This window comes from Phodopus roborovskii, unplaced genomic scaffold (assembly GCF_943737965.1).
Source record: "Phodopus roborovskii unplaced genomic scaffold, PHOROB, whole genome shotgun sequence".
Taxonomy (NCBI): Eukaryota; Metazoa; Chordata; class Mammalia; order Rodentia; family Cricetidae; genus Phodopus; species Phodopus roborovskii.
This window is the reverse complement of record NW_026126433.1, coordinates 55463532-55479611: the sequence shown is the minus strand read 5'-3', so window position 1 is coordinate 55479611 and position 16080 is coordinate 55463532. Positions and strand designations below refer to the sequence as shown.

The window sequence follows — 16080 nt, the reverse complement described above, 5'->3', positions numbered from 1 at the left end:
TGGATCACTGTCTTTGACAATCAGGGTGCGTTTTCAATGTGAAGTCCCAGAGACTGGAATGGAACATTGAGCATGGAGGCCAGATATTTCTTTCTCTCTCAATCTCTGTGCCTATATACCTATATGTGCACCAAAAGAGATGTGTGATTGGCATATATAACATGGACTATATACACCTGACACTTATATGTGTATGTACTGTGCACATTTGGAAAGTGTACAGAACATGTAGGTTTTAGATGACATCTATAAGTTGTGTTGTTATCCTTGCTGGCATAACAAATTACCCTGAAAAAAACAAGTGAACAAAGTTAATAAAGTTGGAAGTGTCACACTGGCTTATTTTAAAATATATTGCATTGCCATAATAACCAAAACAGCATGCCTGGTACAGGCATTCAAAGACACACTTTGATGGATGGGATAGGAGAGGAAGTGCAGAAATGTGCCAACATGTATATGCTCAATTGATTTTCAACAATGGTGGCAAATACAGTGGCAGGTGAACAGTCTACTCAACAGACGGTGTTGGAAAAACTGGATATTCTCATGAAGGAAAATAAAATTGGATCCTTACTTCTCACCACATTAAAAAGTCAACTCAACACACATTCAGGGTTTAAACATAAGTCCTGAAATTACTAGAGGAAACAGAGAAGAACTTCCGATATTGGGCTCAGCAATGCTTTTTGGATATGACCTCAGATGCATAGGCAGCAAAATGTATGTATAAAAAAGAAATTGTATCAAATCGAAAAGCTGTACACAAAGAAACCACTAATCAACAGAGAGAGAAACATCTGGTGGGATGAAGAAGATGTTTGGAACCATACATTGTAATGAGCGTCAAAATCCAAAATGTGTAAACACTTCATATAGCAAGAAAACAAGCAGAGGGGTGTGTTTGTGTGAAGGCAATGGCTGGAAGATATTCAAAAGAAAATATGCAGGTAGCATATGGACAGATGTTCAACATCATTAAAATTACCACTGAAATGCAGATCAAGACCCCATTGTATCTTCTCATACTTGACAGAATAACTATTACCACAAAAGACAAAAGGAAAATGGTGGTCAAGTTGTGAAAAAAGGGAACCCATGTGTTCGTTGTGGAAGTGTAGGTTAACATAGCCATATGCTACTGTTTGACCCAGCAATCAGAATTCCGAGATTTAGTCAAAAGGACATGAAATTAGTATGTCAAGAAGGAAGTGGACACCATGTTCATTGCAACATCATTCACAATAGCCTGGACAGCAACCAAAGGTGAATGTATAAGGAAATGGGTTACACACACAGTGAAATAGTATTGTACCATTAAAAAAATGAAAGAAATCCTGCAATTCATGATGTGGATGAACCTGAAAGACTTTATGCCAATGGCAAAAGTCAGGTATGGAAAAATAGATACTACAGCATGGAAATCCGAAATCAAATTCATAGTAGAAAATAGATGAGTGGGTCCCAAGGACTTGGAGATGGAGGTAAGCTAAAGTTTTGCTGCAGAGACTCTACCCCATGCCTCCCTACTAAGGGTGGCATGGGAAGCTTGGCATTGGGAGCAGTCATCTTAACATTTTGATGCTAGAAGAAACCACTGTGTCCTGAGTGGGGGAAGCAGAAGCCATGATGGTCTCTGAGTTGTCTCGTGTGACCATTCTTCCATTTCCTTGAAGAACAGTTACCCAGTTCTGTGGAGTACAAGAAGCCCATAGCTTTCTTCCTCCATGTCTGCTTTCTTCATTGAGTTCAAGCTTTCAGTTCCTTTGCTCCTCTAACTCCAGCTCTATTTCAGACTTCTGTTGAGAGGCTGATTAAATTCAAGTTGAGCCATCTGTCTTACTGTCTCTCAGAAAAACAGAGATGTTGCCTCTGCTATGTCATGTCTTCCTTTAAGAAGAGCTTTCACATTTCATTTCATCTTAATCCATAACATAAATATGGGGTTTTGAGGGAGAGGGAGCAATTACTTTGAACATACCCCAAGGTACCTGTCTAGTTCTGGTTTTCATTGCTGTGAAGAGACACCATGACCACAACAATTCTTATAAAGGAAATATGTAATTGGGGTTGCTGGCTTACAGGTTCAGTTCAGTCCATTTTCATCATGGTTGGGAGCATAACAGCATGCAGGCAGACATGGTGCTGAAGGATAGCCTAGAGTCCTTCATCTTGTAGGCAGCAGAAGTCTACTGAAAGTCACAGTAAGGGAAGCTTGAGCAAAAGCAACCTCATACACTCCCCTACAATGGCACACTTCCTCCAACACGGCCATGCCTCCTAATAGTGACACTCCCTTTGGGGGCTCTTTTCTTTCAAACCACTACAGTACCTTTCATGTCTAACATTTTGATTTACTATTGTTATTGGTGTGGGTGTATGTGAGAGCATGTAAGTGCGTGACATACATGTGGATGTCTGAAGATTGCTTTCAGTAGTCTGATCTCTCTTTCTACCCTGAGTTCCAGGCACAGAAGTTGGCTCCTAGGCTTGCTGAGTCATCTTGCTCATCCAGTAGGCATCTTTCAAATTATAGGCATTAAGTCACTCTGTTTAAAGACTGTCTTCAACACTAGTAATTCTAGGTATAAGGTTAGTACAGTGAGCTCAGTTGGTTTACCCTAGGAACTGATTGGCAGACTGAGGTGGGGTTATCATGTCATTTTATAAAATCCCACAACCAATCTATTGACATCTTCCACCAATGTACAATCCTCCTAAACACAAAATAGCTATGAGATTTATTTAATCCTATACTTTGGATGTTCATAAATGTGATATGTATTTCATTTTATAATCAACATAACTTTTCATGTTGTTGCCTTTTCATCATTTGGTTGAATTTAGACAAACCCTTCTTTTAAAGTCTGTTTAAGCATGTTTATCTCTGTTCATAGTAGGAAAGGTCCTTGTGCAATGTTCTGTTTCCTTTCAGAGTTTTGTGGCTGGTTCACTTAACATAGTCCAAGAGCATGCACTTGTGTATCTGCCTCACTTAATCAACTTCAGAGAAACAAACATTTGAAACTCACTAGAAGTGATAACAGCTTGTTCCATTATTTCAGAAGTCTCATTAGAGACAATCTTTAATTCATGAAAAATAATTGAACAAAATATAGAGATTCAGTAAATGTTAATAAAGCATTGCATCCCTAGCCCTGTGCAAACTATAAGAAGTACAGTGAGCATCTCCTTCCTCCTCCTCTTTTCCGTGCTCCTTCCCATCTTTCTTCCTTACTCTTCAAGTGACTGCACCAACTAATCAAATTACCCTTATGGGGCAAGCATGATCTATACAGTACAAGGTTAGTTGTTTCACTAGTTGAAAAATCTAGGAGATGTTTAAAATATTTTTTATTTTGACTTGCTACTGAATAACTTGAATAAGAGTTAATATTTTTAAAAGTAGATTTGTTTACCATTCTACATTTTTTTAGCAGTTTCTCACTATGTAAATTTGGTTAGCCTGGAACTTACTAGTGTGATCCTAAACTTATGGAAATCCTGCATCTACTTCCTGAATGTGGAAATTTCTGGTGGGTGCTGAGAAACAAAAGTTTCTCAGCCCTTTAGTTCCAAATAAATACACAGTGGCTTATATTAATTAGATACTATTTGGCCAATGGCTCAAGCTTCTTTTTGTATAGCTCTCTCTTAATTATTAGCCCATTTCTATTAAACTATATATTGCCATCAGGCTGTGGCTTACCCATAGTGCTCCAGCATGATACTCCTTCAGAGGGTACATGGCATCTCTCTGGCAACTCTCTCTCTACGTTCCTCTTCACCTTCTCCTAGTCTGGTAGCTCTGCCTATACTTCCTGCCTGCCTACATCCTGCCTGTCCATTGGCCGAAACAACTTTATTCATCAGCCAGAGGACATCCCTCATCACCTAATAGTTCATATATTTTTAGAAAATGTGATTTCCTGAACTTGAGAATTGGAGACCATATCTTATTATTGGAGGGTTAAAGGTAATCTTAGGAGACTAGAGTTATTAGGAACATAATACAAGGCCAAAGGTGGGTGGAGTAATTAAGTACATTTAAATGTGCCTTGAGGGATGAGGGTATGGCTCAGTATTAAGACTGAGTTGGGATTGAGTCTCCAGTCAGTGAAAGCAAGCAAGACAGGGTTAGTTGGATACAGTAGATTGATGTCAGTTAAGAACATACCTTGCCATCATGATGCTGTCCGTGGAGAAATGACTTCCTCTTCTGCTGTCTTTAAACATAGAAGCTACAGGTTTCAGGTGACTTGCTAACCAGCTGGGTTAAAGAATGGCAGTTGCAGTAAATCAAATATGTGTTCAGTGCTTTCTCTATTTATACTCACATCAACTTAATACCTTACTTCCTTTGTTTTGTCTTTGCTCCAGAAAGCTGTATACAATAAAATCATAAGTCAATGAACTGAGATCAGATAATACTATTTTTTTTCCTAAAAACTGGAGTCAGTAATGAAAAATAGTATGTATGCCTATAAGTTTTACATGTATTTATAGCAAACTTATATTTGTGTAGGCATTTTATTTATGTGTATGTGCAAAGCTAACATTAGGTATCTTTCTTCCTTTGCTGTCCACTTTGTTAACTGAACCTGAGTCTCTCAGTGGACCTGGAGCTTTCTGGTTCCTGTCAGACTAGCTAGCCAGCTTTCCTCAAGAAGGCTGTGTGCCTGGTACAGGTGGCTGCCATGCCTGCCAGGCTTTTAACGTGGGTTCTGCGGATTCAAACACCTGTCCTCACATTTACCTGGCAAGTGCTTCATCCACCGAGCCATTCCCCACCCTATCATGTATTGCTTAAAAAGTGAAATAATCTGTCATGTAAATTACCAATATTTCTTCAATCTACTTGTGAACTGCATCAAATTAAGCTACCCAATTTGTACTCTATGTTTCAAGTAATCAAACTTTGAAGTTGAAGGAAATACTTTAGTATTATAATCCCCTATAGCGATGAGCTCTGAATGGATGTGAACTAAAGAACTCCCAGTCCATTGGTGTTAATGTCTCCTGTTCAGATAGGTCTAGGAGTCTGACAGTCAACAGTTCCACACACTTGAAACATGTTTTGCCTGCCTAATATCCATGTTCATATTAGCTCAACCATTTCTGTTCTTACCTGAACTGGAATAGTCTTCTTTGTGCCTCTTAGACAACTACATTTAATGGAGTGGTTTCCTGTTTCCTATGGTTTTCAGACCAGGGAGAGATGCCGAGGATGGTTTGTGTTGCTAGCTCCTTTCTCCATCGGCCTGATTACAGGTGAATTATGACAGCAGACCTCCCAGCTCTTCATCTGCACATGCACTTGGGCCCCAAACATGGCTGTACATGATGCAAAGCACAGAAATATCTAGCACTCCAAAGAATTAATTTAGGGAACTAAGCATATTGCACAGAACATAAAGCTGACCTTTCCTGTCCATGCTTTGGGAATGGAGTAGGATGGGGAACACATCATGGATTTAATGTGCCACATCGCCTTCTGCGGAAACTTGGGTGGGACTGCACCCAGAGATTGAATCTGCTGTCACTAGCATCCTGATGATAATGAACACTCAGCTTAACGACCGTGGTGATGATGATCATAATTGATGTGCAAGTGTTGTGTGTGGGTCGTCACAGTTGAGCTATGCAGTGGGCCGCATGCGCCTTGGCTGGTACAGTTGTGCTTGCAGGCACTGATTGGGATAAAATAGGCCTTTCTACTCAAACAGGCCTGCTTTGTAGACTTTCTGGATCTTTCTGTGCTTGCCGATTGATGATTAAGCACTTGCTGAACAACAGCCCTTCACAGTTGTTTGTTTGGTGCAGTTTCGTTTCATTAGGGAATGTAAACAGTAAAATAATTAGGTGCAATTGAAGGATTATTTAAGCCAGCTTAATATATACAATTCCCCTCTCTCTTCCTCCCTCCCTCCCTCCTCTCCATCTCCCCTTACCCCAATCCTTTCAATAAGCTTGGAGGTTGGCTCCTGTGACCACCCTTGTTTAGTCTTGCCAAGCTTGAATAAGTTTCAGGACAAATACAAAGAGATAAAAATTTGTCTTATAATTTATAATTCCAGGCAGTTCTGTGTATATTTGTTTCAACCTAGAGCAGCACAGTCAAACGTTTCATCATCTAAAGATAACATTCAACTCACAATGCAGTGTATGTGTGTGTGTGTGTGTGTGTGTGCAAGACAGGCATGTTTATGTTTGTGTTGGCTCTCATTTTCCCCACTGTTTTCTTTGGATTTGTTGTGGCACTCTTTATTAATTTTCAATTGGTTATTTAAATGACCTCAAAGGGTTTCTGATTTGACTTTTTAGGTGCAAATAAAAAACAGCATTGCAGTGATGTGTCCAGGATTTGGGAAACCTTAGTTCCCACTGTATTATCCTGTGATCACTAACCCAAAGGTTCAGTTTGCATCTCATTTGAACACACTTGGCTTGAGCATTGAACAAGCACAGCAGAGGACAGCTTTGCAAAGAAACATGTCAGCCATTTGCAAAGATTCTTTATACACATAACCCACTGTCCAAGATTGAGCAATGTCTGCATCCTATTATTAATAACCATGAAGTTCTGGAGAGATGATGCTAAACAATTGCCCTGAGGCCTGTAGAATTTACATCACCCCAGGTGTTCATCTGTACAGTGGTTGGGGGCAAAATCTTTGCTTGACACTTCTAAGTTTTATAGCTTTTACCCATAAAATTTCCCACATGAGGTTTTAGTCTGATGTAGTCAGTAATCTCTGAAAAGTTCCCTTTGATGTTTTAAAGTCTCCAAACCATTAGTGTGCCCTGTCTTCCCTGCATTTTTGCTAAGCCAGAATAACAAGAGTTAAACTCATATGATAGTGGTCTTAGAATATCTGCATCTGCTTTGTTCTGTAACTGAACTCCTAACATTAAGTTTTCTGCATTTTAAGGGTTCCTGTTTGTTTTCTGTTTGCACACTCTCTCTGTGTGTGTGTGTGTGTGTGTGTGTGTGTGTGTGTGTCTGTGTGTCTGTGTGTCTGTGTGGTGATTTTGGAAAAGAGGCAAAGGCCTTAGTAGACTGGCCCCCATGCCTATGGCTGTCCTCAGAAGTGTGAGCATTATTTTAATTTTTCTGCATGAGATCCTGGTTATTTGACTTGAAGATGGAACAGGTTTACCAATTTATGTGGCTAAACCAGCATGAAGAGTCTTCAAAACAAATAAACAAACAAAAACTAAATGTAGAGTTACCATAGATGTCTATACCACTCTTGGGCATATACCTGAAGTAAGCTAAGTCAGCACACCACAAAAATATTTGCATCCTGTGTTTGCTGCAGGACTATTCATAGTAGATCAGCTATAGAGTCAGCCTAGATGTTCATCAGTACATGGACGGATAAGGACAGTGGGTTTCCATGCACATGTGCACGCATAACTACACACTGAGGAAATGATGTCTTCTATAGTGCCTGTTAATTCAGTTGCCAGTACTATATTCTTGTAGCCCCATTGGTGTCCAGCCGGTTTGCATATAACCTAAAAGGCAGACACATGGGAAGTTGAGAGTCTTCTTGAAGTATCCTTCATAGTCTATTTAGTTGTCATTTTTGGATTTAATTTGCCAGAGAGGTTCTGAATACTTTCCATTGTCTAGAGAGATTAACAGTGTTACTAGGATATAGCTGTAGGTTATCATATGAGTTTATTTTCTTAGGAAAATTGTATTTTTCAGTAAAGAGATTTAGAAATTCTTGAAATTTTTATTCAATAATAGTTTTTTCTGTATTGTATTTATTGTGTCACGTATTTTAATTATAGTTAATGTTAGATATTCTTTGTATTTCATTTCTCTTAAAGGCTTATGTGTGTTCGTGTGTGTGTGTGTGTGTGTGTGTGTGTGTGTGTGTGTGTGTGTCTGTGTGTCTGTGTGTGTATTCACAGTGTGTACAACCAGAGGAGGAAGTAGCCTAAGAAGGCCAGAATCCAGAATATGGAGTCAGATTGCTCAGAGCTGGAATTATAGATATTTATGAACTGCCAAACATGAGTTCTAGAAACTGAGTTCCAGTTCTTTGCCAAAGCACCAAATGCTCATAGTAGCTGAGCCATCACTCCAGCCCCAGTGTTCCATTTATTTTATTTTTCTTAGTTTACATATCAATCCCAGTTCCCTCTCCCTCCCTCCCTACCTCTGTCCAATCCTCCCATGCTCCCTGACCACCCTCTCATCTCATCCCCCCCCCAACTCCACATGTAGGGTGATGCCTTCCAGAAGGTATTCCATTTTAACTGCTTTCTCTCTAACTCTATTCATTTCTTTATCATATTTCTCTTTTAGTTGTTTTCTGCTCCCTTTAGTAGGATTTATTGAATTTCCACTGAAATAAATTTCCTTTTGTTCATGTATATTGTGCCCTTCATATGTGATGTGGCCCTGTATTTGTGCTCCTTTTGAAGAAAAGGTGGAATAACAACAGAGTTTCCTGTGTTTGTTTTGGTTTTAGTTCATTCCTAGACTTTGTCTCTAAGCATGTGATTAAAGTGTCATTGTAGAAATAGCTTCTAATTGTTATTTGAGGAAATTTAATACATTTTGAAATGCTTGTTTCTCGTGTTTTCGATCTAACATGAGTTTTAATAAGCTTACTATTTTTCCTGCTCTTACATATTTTATGGACAGGGTCCTAAGTCTGCATGTTTTTGTCAGCATAGTGGGTTGTTTGTTAGTGAAGTGATGCAGCAGGGAAGGAGGAGAGGGTACCCATGGCCTTACACAGAACCCTATTTCCCACCTGACTTCTTTCTTGCCCTGTATTTGATGACCCAGAATGTGACCTGTCACAATTTCTTCATGTTTGACTCTCCCTCTAGCTTCTGCCATGGACAGCCACATCACTGGGCTATGTTTAGTGTCTTAACACTTAGTTTGTACTTTCTCTTTCTGGGGGTGATTTTGTCTTCATCCTCTATGGAACTCCCCTCTTTTGTAGCATTTTGTAAGCAGCCTTTTCCCTGCTTTGCACATACCTAGGATTATGTCCATCAATGGGGCACTTTATTGTCTCTGTTAGAATGGAACATTTATTACTTTAGTTATAGGTCACATGAATGTGTTTTCCAGTCCTCCTAGTGTGAGGAGGAATGTGTTGAGTCTACTTTCCTTTCTGTTCTTTGTGACTATCATCTGAATGGAGGGGCTTGATGTACGGAGACATTTGGATTTAGCTTTAGAGTAGGATTGGGATTTCTTTTTCCTTAGGGCTAGCTAAAAGTCCTGGAAAATCATGTTAATGGCAAATTTCCTTGATGACTCAACAAATCTATATTAAGCACCTTGTATGCATCAGAATCAGGCTAGGCATCAAGGATATAACCTTGAGCAAAAGCAAACAGGGCCTCTGCTTCCACTGAGCTTATAGTTTATGAGGAATAATGGACATTAATCATTGCTCAAAATACTGTAATGAAAGAGCCATAGATCTGCAAGACTATATAGCAAGGAAGCATGGTTCATAGAGGAAAATGAAGACTTGCCAGGATAAATAGTGCTTCTGGTAAAATATGAAGAAAAGAATGTTAAAAAAACAAGATCTGTGTGTGTGCGTGTGCGTGTGCGTGTGTGTGTGTGTATGTCTGTGTGTGTGTGTGTCTGTGTGTGTGTGTGTCTGTGGATGTCTGTGTGTGTGTGTCTATGTCTGTTGTTGTCTGTGTGTATGTGTGTGTCTGTGTGTGTCTGTGTCTATATTTGTGTGTCTGTGTGTGTGCGTGTGTGTGTCTATGTCTGTGTGTCTGTATGTGTGTCTGTGGATGTCTGTGTGTGTGTGTGTGTGTGTCTGTCGGTGTGTGTGTGTGTGTGTCTGTCGGTGTATCTGTGTGTGTCTGTCTGTCTATCTCTCTCTCTCTCTGTGTGTGTGTGTGTGTGTGTGTTTACCAAGTGATGATCTAGGGGACTGGAAAGTCTCTAAGGAGCTCTGGACTTGCAGAGAACATGAACTTAAAGGTCTCAGGGAGCATGTGCCTTTATGTTTCAAGGAACTGAAAGGAGGCACTTGGGGCTGGAGATGAGTATGTAAATGTGTATGTATTAGATGGCTCATTGATAAAGTGCTTGCCATGCAAATACAAGGACCTGGTTTCCAAGGCACCCACATGGAAACAAGGTGCAATGTTATATACCCATAATCCCAGTGTCAGGGAGGCAGAGATTTTTGTGGCTTCCTAGGTAGCCAATCTAGCACAGTTGGCAAGCTCTGGGTTCAGCAGGAGATCCCAAAGAGAGAGGACTATTGAAGAAATTACCCAGTGTTTATTTTTGGCCTCCACAAGCACACACATATATCCCATACACTCAAGTATACCAGCACACACAGAGAGAGGGGGTGGGGTATTCTGGATTCAGGAACCTTGTTGCTAAACCTACAGATGAACTCTAGGATAATTTAAAGACTGGTTTTTATACTATACTGGGAGATTTTAAAGGTTTCAAGTAACATTGAAAAGATGAGATTTTTATTTTCAAAACAAAAATCATTTGATTTCAGTATGAATAATTACTTTTAGAGATACCAAAATAAAAGTGGAAGAGACCAGTTGGGAATAGTAGTCCAGATAGGACTTAATAATGGAGTGGAAAGCAGATTTGGAGAGATGGAAATTAATTCAAAAATACTAAAAATGAAAACAATTGTTATATTAAAATTGGAAATGAATTAAGTGTGATAGAGTTCAAGAAATCATTTTCCATGATAGAAAACTGGGCTAACAGCAGTAGCACTCAATGGGAGAAAAAGAGGGCCACAGTTTGAGGACAACCAGAAAGAGGAGATTTCCAGTTCAGTCTCAGACATGTTTCAGTTTGAGATGACTTTGACTCCTTCTATTGGAGGTGTCAGAAAGATGGCTGAACATCGAGGTCTATTTCATATAAGAGCAGTCTTAAATGGAGTTTCAAATTTGAGTAAATTGCTTCAGAAAATAGATAGGATAATAGTAAAGGAGGAGGAGAGAGGGAAGACAGGAGACATTCTAAGGAATGCCAACATTTGTGGCCACTGGGAATAGGAAGACCCTTAAAGGAGACTGGAGAAAAATCAAGAGAACAGCCAAGGAGGTCAAGGAGAAATGGCGCAGTAAGAGGAAGGAGTGATGAGCCGTGTCACATGATGCCATGGAGACAGATAAGATGTGTGCTGGGAGCCCACAGACTTGGCAGACCACAGGTCACTAGTCTCTTACTGGGAGCTGATTTAATGGCAGTGTGGACACTAAGCCAGCAGCACTCACTGTGAGTGAGAAGAAGAGGAGCAGATGCTGTGTCTAGAAAATAATCTTAATAGGCTTGAAAAAGAGTCATAGCTATGAAGAATTATGACATAAAATAATACCTTTATTTTGTTTTTAAGATGGAAAACATTTGGCCACAAATACATTATATTGTACCATATACATATTTTAACCAATTTTCTGGTTTTATTTTATTATTATACTTATTATACATTTTATTATTTTATCTTATTTATATTTGTCTAAAAGGCAAAATTATATTTACCTTTTAATCTTGTGTTTTCAAATTTTTATTACGTTGATGAAAATGGCATCACATTATTAAATCCAGTCTGCAAACTGTTTGCAAAGGGTTACCTAACAACAATTGGGATATTTAATAAAACTAATCTTCCTCTTCTGTAATTCCTCAGTTGGAAAATGTGGTCCCTAGATGATGATCTCTGGCTTTGAAGAATAAATGGATTCTGAAGAGAAAATTAGATGGTGCTCATTATGCAGCTACCAGCAGAGTCCCGTCACTCTCTGCTGTGCCTTGTCTTGGTTCCCCTGCCTTCTGCAGTGTGACTTGCCTGGCCACTGCATCCAAGGGGCCTTGTGTCACCCTTCTTGTTTTCTTTTTCTTAGAGGGATCCAATGAGGGACTCCCTCCCTGATGCTCTACTAAATCACTCCAGCCTGCACAACCCTCTTAACAACACCACATGCTATGAGTTCCCCTCCATTCCCTCCTTCAGAAGGTCTCTCCTAGCCACGTATAGCAGTGCACTCCTGTGACCCCAGCACTGGGGACTAAAGACAAGAGGACCTTTTCCAGTTCGAGGCCCATCTCACTCACATAGTGAGTTCCAGGACAACCAGGGCTGCATAACAAGGTTGTCTCACTGCTTCAAAAGCAACCAGAAGAGCAGCCACCCCAGTCTTCCTCAATGTATCCCTTTTTAAAAATTATTTTTTCATTTTACATACCAACTACAGTTCCCCCGCCTCCTCCTGCTCTCAGCCCCATCTTTAGCCCAAACCCCATCCACTCCTTAGTAAGGGTAAGGTCTCCCATGGGGAGTCAACAAAGTCTGGCATATCAACTTGAGGCGGGACCAAGCCCCTGCCATCAAGACTGTGCAAGGCATCCCGCCAAAGGGAATGGGCTCCAAAAAGACAGTTCATGTAGTAGGGATAAATTCTGGTCCCATTGCCAGTGGCTCCACAGACTGCCCAAGCCACACAACTGTCACCTACATTCAGTGTGTCTATTTTGGTCCAATGAGGTTCAAACAGCTGTCAGTCCAGAGTCAATGAGCTCCCACTAGCTCCGGTCAGCTCTCTCTCTCTCTCTCTCTCTCTCTCTCTCTCTCTCTCTCTCTCTCTCTCTCTCTCTCTGGGTTTCCCCATCATGGCCTTGACCCCTTTGATCATATGATCCCTCCTTCCTCTCTTCGATTGCACTCCAGGAGCTCAGTCCAGTGCTTAGCTGTGGGTGTTTACATCTATTTCCATCAATTACAGGATGGAGGCTCTATGATGATAATTAGGGTAGTCACTAATCTGATTACAGAGGAAGGTCCATTCAGCAACCCTTTCCACTATTGCTAGGGGGCTTAGCTAGGGTCATCCTCATGGATTCCCTGGAGTTTCCATAGTACCAGGTTTCTCCCGAACCCATAATTGCTCCCTTTATCAAGAAGGCTCTCTCTCTCTCTCTCTCTCTCTTTGTCTCTCTCCTCCCCCAACTCAAGCATCCCTTTCCCTTATGTTCTTCTCCCCACTACTCTTCATCTCTCCATGCTCCTGCCCCCACACTTGTCCTCCCAATTTAGGGAGCTATTTCTTCCCTAGCAATTTTAAGCGCTTCGGAAAGACCAAACCCTGGCATAAAGTGACTTAGATCTTCTTATGGCAAAGAACATACCATTGCATTCATTTAATGGCTGAATTATTATTGACAAATCTTTCTGTCATTTTGAAAGAATTTTATTTGCTTATAAGAATAAATGCATGCCTCTCCAAATTTCTGTGCAGCTCACCAACCTAAAACCATGTATGAAGGTGACATGTGCTAGGTCACGTGTGAAGAAGAGTTAGCATCTATCTTGTAATTTTCCCCTAAATCTTCAAGATTTGTTTTTATTTTTATACGTATTGGTGTTTTGCCTGTGTGTATGTATGTGTACCACATGTGTGCATGGTGTTCATAGAGGCTAGGAGACATTGGAACCCTGAAACTAGCAGTTCAGCTGGTTGAGAATTGTTGCATGGGTGCTGGGAATCAAGCCTGGGTCGTCTGCAAGGGCAGCTCTTGCTCTCGACCACTGACCCATCCATGCTCCAGCTCCTTTTTGTGTCTCTACATCATAGCTGTAGTACTCTCAGGAAGTCATTTCTGTCTTATTTTTCATCATCTTCTGGAGAAGCTCATTGGTGTTGTTAAAGCCTATAAACAATTTTAAAAGAGTATTTTCTTAAAAATAAGATACTTGAAAAGATTTGAAGTTTGAAACTCTACCAGTCTGAACCTGAAGCCTTGTTTCCTGATCTCTGTGGGGTCTGAGTTAGTACATATTGTTTTGCTAAATGAATTCAGAAATCATCTGTCATCTTAGCTCTGACATCTAATATACATAAATAATGTCCAAAGGGTGGGAGCGATCTCATCTGCAAGTTCTAATAGTTCTGATGGCATGATTAATTCAGTCCCAAATCTCTATGTCTGGTGTATACAAAAGTTATAAAAGAAGTGTTTGTGCTCATGTCTGCTGCTAAACCTAAAAGGTGAGAGATTTCTAACAATATACCAAAAAGATAACTGATGGCCTGCTTAAGGTCAGATGTATTCACTCCTAGTTTGTGTAGTCTATCTTTTTATCCTGAAAGAATCCTAGTAAAATCTTCTGCACTTGCACTCTCTCTGCTCATCCTGCTGCCTATGCCCTCATGCACATAACTGCTGACAATGACTGAAGGCTCTCAGATTTGGAGATTTGCACATTCCCTTTTGAAGCACTCGGTATTTCATGAAGGAACCCCCTGCAGAGCAAAGCTGCAACATTGGATGAAGCTCTGGCTTAGCAGCATTTCAACTATCAGTGGCAGCTCTGGGGTCTGGTATTTAATGTCACCTACCATAAAATAAAGTTCACTTTCAAGAAAGCTTGTGTCTGCTAGAGGGTATTCACCACATTGTCTCAATAGGTCTAATGTTCCAGAGCAAAGACACTCTCAAATTTGGCCTGCCTTCCCAATAGCTTTTCAGTATTTTAGACATTGTCTTCATCCTAGTTACTATGTGTGATGATCTTATGGGGGTTGACAGTGTGGTTGGTTTTGTGGAGTTACCTCCAGAAAACATTACCTGAAGAGTATCTATCTGATCCATATGTACAGGGTTTGTCTACTTTTGCTCCCTTCAGCTTGCAGTATTTTCCAGAGCTAACACACACTGAGCTTCATCCAGGAAAGTCCATAAGTCAAGATTTCTACTTAAGAGTGATGCTCTAGTATATCATTATTTACTGTGTGAGTACAGAGAGAGTACACTATGAGTGTAAGTGTGAGTGATCCAAGACAGGTAACACATGACAGTGTTGGATGCTGAGATAGCGATTCCTAGTTGTCAGCTGTCTACATTAGCTAAAACCAAAGAGGCTTGGCTCAACTGTGAGGGATTTCTTCTTAGTTAAGTCATTTGAAGTGGGAAGACCCACTTTTAGTGCAGATCTTTTGAGGTGGAAAGATCTACCTTTAATCTGGGCCTCATCTGCTGGCATCCCAGATAAGAAGAAACCTTTCACTCTGCCTGCTTCCTCTTCCTCACTTGCGAGTCTTTGACTCATTAGAGCCCATTTTGGGATATTAGCATATAGTGAATATCATCTGAGGTATCCAGCCTTGTGGACTGAACAACCACTGGATTCCTGAGTTTCTCTTGGTAGACAGTACTGTCTGTTGGACTAGCTGAACCACAGCATGTAATCCATTTTAATAAATCGTGTGTGTGTGTGTGTGTGTGTGTGTGTGCGTGCGTGTTCATTTTATAAGTTCTGTTTCTCTAGAGAACTCTGAAGAACATGAATGCCTCTGGATCTCAGCTTTTATATTCAAGGTTTGTCTTTCCATAGAGACTCACCAGTTCACTTGAGTAAGTCAAAACACACACACACTCTCTCTTGTTTAACCATTTGTCATTGTTTCTAAGAACTTTTTTGTCTACCTCCGGGCTTGTACTTATTAAGGGAGAAGTTGTAATAAGTACAGAGTAGCAGTCTGTCTTCAGTTTAATTTAGAATATTACTGTTTTCTTTTTAAAGATTTGAAAACATCTAGATGCCAACTCAATACCAATTTAGGCATCTGACTTTTAGGAAATCTGATTTAAAAAAACAAACAACTTTTTTCTTTGCAGAAAAAAATGAAATCAATGAATCCAAACTTTATATTTCTTGTTGATTTTTAAAATTAAGAATGAATTTCCTTCACATGCCAAATAAAACAATGGGTTTTGGGGTGTATGGTATATAGGTGTGTGTGTGTGTGAGTGTAGTGTATATGTGTGACAGTGTGTGAGGGGTGGTTTTATGTGTGTAGTTGTGTGTGTGTGTGTGTGTGTGTGTGTGTGTGTGTGTGTGTGTGTGCATGCTTTTTCTAGACAGGATTTTTCTGTGTAGTCCTGGCTATCCTGGAACTCTGTGGATCAGAATGACCTTGAATTCAGAGATCTGCCTGCCTTTGCCTCCCAAGTGCTGGGATTAAAGGGGTGTGCCACTACCACCCAGATGAAGTGTCTGCTTTTTGGCAAAGTGAAAATAAGTTCACATT

General features: G+C 40.2%; 1 protein-coding gene across 1 annotated transcript in view; it reads left to right on the top strand.

The window, feature by feature from the left end:
• Nucleotides 1–16080, top strand: part of Spata17 (spermatogenesis associated 17) — a 159747-nt gene that overhangs the window by 109283 nt on the left and 34384 nt on the right.